This window comes from Brachyhypopomus gauderio, unplaced genomic scaffold (genome assembly GCF_052324685.1).
Source record: "Brachyhypopomus gauderio isolate BG-103 unplaced genomic scaffold, BGAUD_0.2 sc223, whole genome shotgun sequence".
NCBI lineage: Eukaryota > Metazoa > Chordata > Actinopteri > Gymnotiformes > Hypopomidae > Brachyhypopomus > Brachyhypopomus gauderio.
This window is the reverse complement of record NW_027507044.1, coordinates 145,001-155,000: the sequence shown is the minus strand read 5'-3', so window position 1 is coordinate 155,000 and position 10,000 is coordinate 145,001. Positions and strand designations below refer to the sequence as shown.

Sequence of the window (10,000 nt, the reverse complement as noted above, 5' to 3'; positions counted from 1 at the left end):
AGCAAGGAAGGCAGTCTGTGGCAGACTACTCCTTGGAACTTCGTGCTCTGGCAGCAGACAGAGCTGCTGTCAGTTTTAGTGATTTATCTCTAGCTAAAAAGCTTGGTGTTCCCTTAGAACGGCTAGACACTCCTCTATCCGTAGTCGCCATTGATGGTAGGGCTCTGAGTTCAGGAGAGGTAGCCACCCTAACTATCCTTATTGATATGAGCATAGGGGGGGTCATAAGGAACAGATAACATTCATCAGCGAGCCCCATACGTGACTCATTCTCGGTTTCCCATGGCTTCAACGTCACAACCCTGAGGTCGACTGGTTTGCTCGCACTGTCAGAAACTGGGGCCTGGCCTGCAAGGAAACGTGTCTCAAGGCCAACCTTTTGACTCCTAATAAGGAGGGCTATGAAACTCTTAACCTTTCCCAGGTGCCCAATGAGTACCATGACTTCAGGGAGGTATTCAGTAAAAGCAAAGCCAGCATGCTCCCTCCACATCGCTCATTTGATATAGCCATTGACCTGCTACCTGGAACTAGTCCTCCCAGGGGACGTCTATTCTCCTTGGCTGCACCTGAGCGTAAGGCCATGGAGAGTTACATCCAAGAGGCATTGGCCGCAGGTTTTATACGGCCTTCTACTTTGCCAGCTAGAGCTGGGTTCTTCTTTTTGGGGCAAAAAGATGAGGGCCTAAGGCCATGTATTAACTACCATGGGCTCAATAGGGTAACCATTAAAGATTACCATCTTCTCCCGCTCATGGCAACAGCCTTCGAGGCACGTATGCCATGTCAGAATGTTTCTCCAGCTACTCCTGGGGAATCACCTTTACATTAAGCTAGATAAATCCCTTTTTCACGTTCGCAAGGTGGCTTTCCTGGGGTTCAGAATTGCCCAGAATGCCTTGGCCATGGACCCGGCCAAGGTGCGGGCGGACACTCAGTGGCCGGTACCTACCACTCTCCGGTTGATACAACGATTTCTGGGGTTTGCCAATTTCTACCGCCGTTTTATCAAGGGCTTTAATGCCTTGGCTGCCCCTCTCACGGCCCTGACTAAAAAGATGCTGGGTCCATTCAAATGGACTCCCGAGGCCCAGCACGCCTTCGACTCCCTTAAGGAGCGATTTACGTCGGCCCTGATACTGCATTTGCCTGATCCCAACCTCCCATTTGTTGTGGAGGTTGACACCTTGGATCAAGGAATTGGGGCAGTCCTCTCTCACCGATCAGGCACCCCCTCTAAACTCCATCCGTTTCCCTTCTACTCACACCGTTTAACCCCAGCCGAGCGCAATTATGATGTTGGTGACAAGGAACTGCTAGCTGTTAAACTAGCTTTAGAAGAACGGAGGCACTGGCTGGAGGGGGCCAAACATCCCTTTCTTGTGTGGACATCCCACAAAAACCTGGCCTATGTCCAGCAATCTAGAAGACTTAAGCCCAGGCAGGCCAGGATGTCTATGTTCTTTGGGAGATTTGATTTCACCCTCTCCTACCGCCCAGGGTCGAAAAACGTAAAGCCAGACGCCCTCCCCCGCCAATGGGAAACTATACCTGACCAGCCTGCACCCAGCACCATCATCCCTGCTACCTACATTGTCGCTCCCATTCAATGGGATGTCGAGGCAGCTGTTAAAACGGGCTCTGGCCAGTGACTCTGGGCTGGGTGGGGAGCCTCCTAGGAAACTGTTTGTTCCTCCTTGAGTACGCACAGAGGTAATGGAGTGGGGGCATAATTCTCCTGTTGCGGCCTATCATGGTACTAGACGCACATTAGAACTCATGCAAAGGAGTTTCTGGTGGCCCAGCATGGATCAGGAGGTGGGGCAATTTGTGGCATCATGCATGGTTTGTGCCCAAGGGATTATTACATCCTCGATCCCTTCCAGGCCTGGGACACATGTGTCCATGGATTTCGTTACTGGACTGCCCCCCTCTTGGGGTAACACCACTATTCTGGTGGTGGTGGATCGCTTTTCCAAAGCTGCGAAATTCATCGCTTTGCCTAAGTTCGACCGGGGTCCACAGATTTCAGCCGGTTCTGGGACTTTTTCTTGAGACTGCTGGGAGCCAAGGCCAGTCTTTCCTCTGTTTCCCTAAAGTAGGGAGAGAAACACGGTATAAGCAGTATAAGCCTACTTGTGGGCCCGTGGGCTCCTCCTAGCAGTGGCCGGAGGAACTGCACTGTAGTCAGACCTGACATATTCAGTCCTAAATGTCTTGATGGTGTAACGTTTTGAACTAGGCAGGTGAGACACAAGTGCAGGAACTTGAACAGGTTTATTACTTAAACTACACAAATAACTGAACACACTATGAGAAAGGCAGGTACTAGGAAACATACCCAACACTGGGACTAACAGACACACAAGGTGGACACTAAAGAGACACTAGGAAACACGACTGTACTTCGGCAAACACATACGGTGGCCATAAATAACTGAGTACATCGCGGGCAGAGAACAGATGAATGGGATTAACTGAAAGAACCAAGAGAAACAACATAACATGGGATAACTTGGGTACATGGGCAACAAGAAGCTAAATAAGCAGATAAACACAATAACTGGGATCTGGTGTAACGGGAAAGCTAGGAATAAAGAGAAAGTATAAAGCATAAATCTGAGACATGAACAGACACCACAACACAAAGACCGACACTGACAACGCAACACTACGGAGATTAAATACATAGAACAAGCATGAACTTAAACAAGACACAGGTGGGAACGTGAATCAAGGGGCAGGGTTACAAATGAAGGTGGGACAAACAGGTAGGGAAAACACTGACACTCGGAATATAATGACATTGACAAAAAGATTGAGAGCTAGTGGGGGGAGGGGGGAGCAGATGTGACGGATGGCTGGTAATTGATGTGTAAGCACCCAAGATGTCAGAATTTAGAAGTCCTAGAATGAGAAAATATTTGTGCATATGGATGTATGTTGGTCAGACAAGAAATTATAGCACGTATCTTTTATCAGTAGTTTCTGTCCTGCACTGCCCCACACGCTTCCTGTATCTGCTCTGGTTGGTCAGGGTGTCATCCACTGGGGGTGCGTGGTATCCTGTTGCCCCTTATCCACCTGGTCACGGTGCCTTCCACATGTCCTGGAGTAAGAGAAAGAACCTCATGAATGTAGAGGGTGTAGCACAGAGGTGTAGATGCAGGCTAAACAGGTGTAGTAACCACACACACACACACACACACACACACACACACACACACACACACACACACACACACACACACAAACTCACCTTCCCTCTGTAACATTTAGGTTAAAAGGATAGAAGACATCAAAGACATGTCCCTGTGTATAACTGCTCTGGGGAGAGGGGAGGCTCCTCCTTTACAGAGACATGTGTGAGTGAAATTGGTGCCGTGACCCACTGGTGAGAATTCACCATCTACTGTACCTCACCTCATTCTCTCGTTGATCTTGTCTGCTTTCTTTCCTTCTGCTCTAGCACTCTCATTTTCTCTCTCTTCCTCCCCCTCTCTCTCTTTCCCTCACTCTCTCATTTCTCTCCTTCATCTAATGCTTGATATGAGGTAATTGGCAAAGCCAAGCAAAGAACTTCAAACAGGAAGCATTTTTCCCGCTCTTTCTCTCCCTCTCATTCTGTCTACACTCACACACACACACACACACACACACACACACACACACACACACACACACACACACACACACAAACACACACACACACACACACACACACACACACACACACCAAAACCAAATATTTAAAGCCTCAGGCAATCTTTCATCTATTATCATATGTAAGAAATAGGATCAAATGAGAAAGAGAGAGATGAGAATAATGGAGAGACGGATAGAGAATGAGACAGATGAGAGAGATGTCTTTAAGCCAACCAGTACCCCTGACTGCATGACTGAGCTTTCTCTAGTCTCTCTGGTCTCTCTGGGAGGCGAGAAGAGGTGGTTATCCACCTCTTCTGTGTTATGATAATATAACATCATAAAGGTAATATAACAAGATAATATAAGGATAAGATAATATGACTTCTCTGTATATCCTCCTAATTTGATAATTAATGACGTGTGTCCTACACTGACGTGTCCTACACTGTGTGTCCTAGACTGATGTGTGCTAAACTGATGTGGGTTCTACACTGATGTGTCCTAAACTGATGGGATCATTGGGTTGTACAACATTGCCCAAATGGTACATCTCTGGTAAATGCTGTAAATGCAATAATGTACATATTCACATGGGTCATGCAGATAACTTGCTGGGACATACAATAACAGAGCACAATCACCCCGTAAAGACGGCCCATCTCCTGGTCCTGGTTCCCGTAAACATGCACAGTCTCCAGGTCCTTGTTCCCGTAAACATGGCCCGTCTCCTGGTCCTGGTTCCTGTAAACACACCCCGTCTCCAGGTCCTTGTTCCCGTAAACATGCCCCATCTCCTGGTCCTGGGTCCCATAAACATGCCCCGTTTCCTGGTCCTGGTTCCTATAAACACGCCCCATTTCCTGGTGCTAGTTCCCGTAAACATGCCCTGTTTCCTGGTCCTGGTTACTGTGGACATGTGACTGACAGGTAGTTCCAACCCCTAGATGTCTGCACCAATAGGGAATGCTTCCTGACTTTACTAGAGGAAAAAAACTTATTTAATATTCATGTTTTATTTATTATTATTTTCTGAAAATGTCAGGTAATAGTTTGTATATTAAAGGCATATGAGAGTACTAATCTTAGATGGCTTCTCACAGGGAGGAAAGAGTCTCTCTCACAGGGAGGAAAGAGTCTCCCACAGGGAGGGAAGAGTCTCCCACAGGGAGGAGAGAGTCTCTCCCACAGGGAGGAGAGAGTCTCTCACACAGGGAGGATAGAGTCTCTCACAGGGAGGAGAGAATCTCTCACAGGGAGGACAGAGACTCTCACAGGGAGGAGAGAGTCTCTCACAGGGAGGAGAGAGTCTGTTGGCTTATCTCAAAACAGCCAAGGGATGTTCATTCTGTTCTGTGTGTAGTACTGGACACTGTAGATATTGATATTATTAGTTTAGATATTATCAAGATTAAAGTATTCTTCAGGTCTATAAGAAGGTTTAGCTTTGGTATAAATTTACTGAGGACTTGAGGAGAATTCATTTGATTGGTGTCTTTCATAGTCACTCACCAGACCATGGTGTGACTGCTTCATTCCCTTCCACTGATGCTCCACCCCCTTGCACAGATGCTCCACCCCTTCCCATTGATGCCCCTCCTCCTTTCACTGATTGGAAGAGCAGAATTGCAGCATTACACTGCCAGAAGCAGCTGAACTGATAGTGCTGTGTCAGCTCCGATGGATGAGCGAGCCAGTTGGCCTTTCTGTTCCAGATTTTTTTTTCTCAGTGAAAGGGGAATTATGGGTAATGTAGGCAGTGCATTATTGTCTCTCCCTATAACTACACCACAGAGAATAGCTGGCCTCAGCAGGTACCATTTGGTGAAAGATGTTTTCACTTTTTTCTTGGCTGTGAGGAGCAGATCAATAAATGTCCATTGAGAAAACTTTAATTTAGCACAGGCAGTGAGACAGAAGCCACAAGTTAGCAAGGACCCCAGTGCTCTGCTTATTTAATTCATAGAGGAATGTGAAGCAGAGAACCTGAAGCCCAGGAAGTAGGACAGGCTGCCCGGGCTGCTCCTGCTCTTCTCTTGCACGCGTGTGTTGTGAGATGATTTGGGACTGACCAGGTGTGTGAGCTACCACACAGATTATACAAATGAAACTGAACTCTGTAGTGAGTGAGATGTGTGTGTTGTGTTGGGTTGGGGGTTGGAGGGTATGACTGGTGTAGTAACTGCTTATAGCTTATGGCAGTAGTGAGACAGACAAAAACAGGGCAGGACTGAGTCAGACAGTGAGTGGTGGTGAGACAGTAGTGAGACAAACCAGGAGAGGGAGATAGTGAGACAGTAGTGAGAGACAGGAAGAGGGCAGTAGTGAGACAGTCATGAGACAGAATGAGACAGAGAGGGTGGTCTTGGAGGGGCAGGACTGCATGGCGTTTAATCACATGCTTAATTTGTGGAGCTGTTAAGAATGTGAGAGCAGTCTCATGTGAGCAGGTGGGGCCGTTAAGAATGTGGGAGGAGTCTCGTGAGAGTAGGTGGGGCCGTTGAGGATGTGGGAGGAATCTCGTGAGACTCATGGCTGTTACATTCCGCTTTGTGTGTTTATATATGTGTGTGTGTGTATATGTGTGTGTGTGTGTGTGTGCGCGTGCGTGAGTGTGTGTGTGTGTGTGTGTGTGTGTGTGTGTGAATATATTGTAAATGATAGAAGGGTTATATATAGTAAATGATAGAAGGGTTATATATTGTAAATGATAGAAGGGATATATATTGTAAATGATAGAAGGGTTATATATAGTAAATGATAGAAGGGTTATATATTGTAAATGATAGAAGGGTTATATATTGTAAATGAAGAAGGGTTATATATTGTAAATGATAGAAGGGTTATATATAGTAAATGATAGAAGGGTTATATATAGTAAATGATAGAAGGGTTATATATAGTAAATGATAGAAGGGTAATATATTGTAAATGATAGAAGGGTTATATATTGTAAATGATAGAAGGGATATATATTGTAAATGATAGAAGGGTTATATATAGTAAATGATAGAAGGGATATATATAGTAAATGATAGAAGGGTTATATATTGTAAATGATAGAAGGGTTATATATTGTAAATGATAGAAGGGTTATATATAGTAAATGATAGAAGGGTTATATATAGTAAATGATAGAAGGGTTATATATTGTAAATGATAGAAGGGTTATATATAGTAAATGATAGAAGGGTAATATATTGTAAATGATAGAAGGGTTATATATTGTAAAGGATAGAAGGGATATATATAGTAAATGATAGAAGGGTAATATATTGTAAATGATAGAAGGGTTATATATAGTAAATGATAGAAGGGTTATATATAGTAAATGATAGAAGGGTAATATATTGTAAATGATAGAAGGGTTATATATTGTAAATGATAGAAGGGATATATATAGTAAATGATAGAAGGGTTATATATTGTAAATGATAGAAGGGTTATATATTGTAAATGAAGAAGGGTTATATATTGTAAATGATAGAAGGGTTATATATTGTAAATGATAGAAGGGTTATATATAGTAAATGATAGAAGGGTTATATATAGTAAATGATAGAAGGGTTATATATTGTAAATGATAGAAGGGATATATATTGTAAATGATAGAAGGGTTATATATAGTAAATGATAGAAGGGTAATATATTGTAAATGATAGAAGGGTTATATATAGTAAATGATAGAAGGGTTATATATAGTAAATGATAGAAGGGTTATATATAGTAAATGATAGAAGGGTAATATATTGTAAATGATAGAAGGGTTATATATTGTAAATGATAGAAGGGATATATATAGTAAATGATAGAAGGGTTATATATTGTAAATGATAGAAGGGTAATATATTGTAAATGATAGAAGGGTTATATATTGTAAAGGATAGAAGGGATATATATTGTAAATGATAGAAGGGATATATATTGTAAATGATAGAAGGGTTATATATAGTAAATGATAGAAGGGTAATATATTGTAAATGATAGAAGGGTTATATATTGTAAAGGATAGAAGGGTTATATATAGTAAATGATAGAAGGGATATATATTGTAAATGATAGAAGGGTTATATATATAGTAAATGATAGAAGGGTTATATATAGTAAATGATAGAAGGGTTATATATTGTAAATGATAGAAGGGTTATATATTGTAAATGATAGAAGGGTTATATATTGTAAATGAAGAAGGGTTATATATAGTAAATGATAGAAGGGTTATATATAGTAAATGATAGAAGGGTTATATATTGTAAATGATAGAAGGGTTATATATAGTAAATGATAGAAGGGTTATGTATAGTAAATGATATTCTGGTTAGTGTCCATGAGACTATGAGACTGTGAGACGGTGTGCTGTAGGGGAGACTGTGAGACTGAGACTATGAGACTGTGAGACTATGAGTCCATGAGACAGTGAGACTGAGGCTGTGTGCTGGATAGGACATGGCCATGAATCAAGCTTATTAGCCGCTTTGGCAGTGTTGTGGAAGTGAAGAGTCTACTTAACATGCAGGGCCAGGCTTGGCACATGCTAGCAGCTAATTAGCATTCTAGTAGCTACAGTATTGCATTCAATGCGTTTGGATTAATTGACATATAAGTCTGTGTATGTGTCTGTTTCTGTTTTGGTGTGTTTCTGACCTTTATTTCACAATTAATTTGAAGAGCAAGAACACACAGGCTTCATGTGTTCAGATGAATAGCAGATCACAGATGTCTCAGAGCTGATCTGGTTTTGAACAGTTGGTCTGGTTTTGAAGAGCCGGTCTGCTGTTGAGAAGCCAGTCTGGTGTTGAGGAGCTGGTCTGGTGTTGAGGAGCCGGTGTAGGCCTCACACACGGGTACTTCACACTTGCGTTGTGGATCCAGAGTCTGGACAGGGAGAGCTGTCTGTTTCATTGCGTGGTGTTTAAAAAAATTCCTGAAAAACTTTCATTTTGTTTTGTGTAAGGTTTTTCTGATTCACATCAATAATGCTGTCAGCACTGACTGAGACTGTGTTGGGACCCAACTCCATTTTGGAATGTGTGTGTGTGTATGTGTGTGTAACTGTGTGTGTGTATATGTATGTGTGTATGTATGTGAGTGCTGTGTGTGTGTGTTTAATGCTGTGTCATGGTTTTGTTAGGCATTAGTTCCTCTTCTGTCTCCTGCCAGGGTTCTTGAATTGTGTCATTGACCGTGACATGAGCTTTTAAATGTCAACACTAATGAAATTATCCACTTCTCTCAGTGTAAGTGCAGTCCTGTAAAACACACACACAAACACACACGCACGCACACACACACACACACACACACACACACACACACACGCAAAAACACTGCTAACACATGCCCTCACACACATCCACATGAATGCACTTTCTCTCTGCTCTCCCCTTCTCTCTCTCTCTCTCTCTCTCTCTCTCTCTCTCTCTTTCTCTCTTTCTCTCTCTCTCTCACACACACACACACACACACACACGCACACACACACACACACACACACACACACACACACACACACACACACACACACACACACACACACACACACACACACACACACACACACACACTAATCACTTTGATTTATGATTTCTCTTTTGTTGCTTTTCTCATCTTCCTTCACTGTTATTGCATCCAGCTGCCACTCTCTCCATTCTTTCTCTCTCTCTCTCTCTCTCTCTCTCTCATCTCTCTTTTTCTCTTTCTCTCTATCTCTCACCCTCTTTCTCTCCCTCTCTATCTGCCCCATATCTCTGATGATATTTTCGTGACTGCTCCAGTCTTTAATAGCAATGTCACTATTCACACTATCACTCTTTAATAGCAGTGTCACCATTTACACCATCACTCAGTGTACATGAGATGTGTGTGTGATCACAGCCAGGTAGGTTTGAATATGTCACATGTTCAGAGCCAGGTGAGTTTGAGCAAGTCACATTATCACAGCCATCAGAATTTGAATAGGTCACATAATCACAGCCAGGTGAGTTTGAGCAGGTCACATGATCACAGCCGGGTGAGTTTGAGGAGGTCACATGATCACAGCCGGGTGAATTTGAGCAGGTCACGTGATCACAGCTGGGAGAGTTTGAGCAGGTTCCATGATCATAGCTGAGATAGTTTAAGCAGGTCACATGATCACAGCTGGGATAGTTTGAGAGTAGTTTATATACCACTGTCGAGTTTACAATTTAACTATTATGCCTTTGTTCAAATATTCATATCTAATGCTAATGTCATGTGGAAGGCTGGCCTGCGTGTGCCCTAAATCAAATGGTCCCAATTGTCTTTTGTTTCTTCTTTATAAGCTCAAACCCACATGTCAGTGGGGAGATATAGATTTCAAATCAACAGTTTGATT

General features: G+C 42.8%; 1 protein-coding gene across 2 annotated transcripts in view; it reads left to right on the top strand.

The window, feature by feature from the left end:
* Positions 1-10,000, top strand: part of LOC143503270 (cadherin-23-like) — a 187,054-nt gene that overhangs the window by 35,065 nt on the left and 141,989 nt on the right. The gene's annotated exons all lie outside the window — the stretch shown is intronic.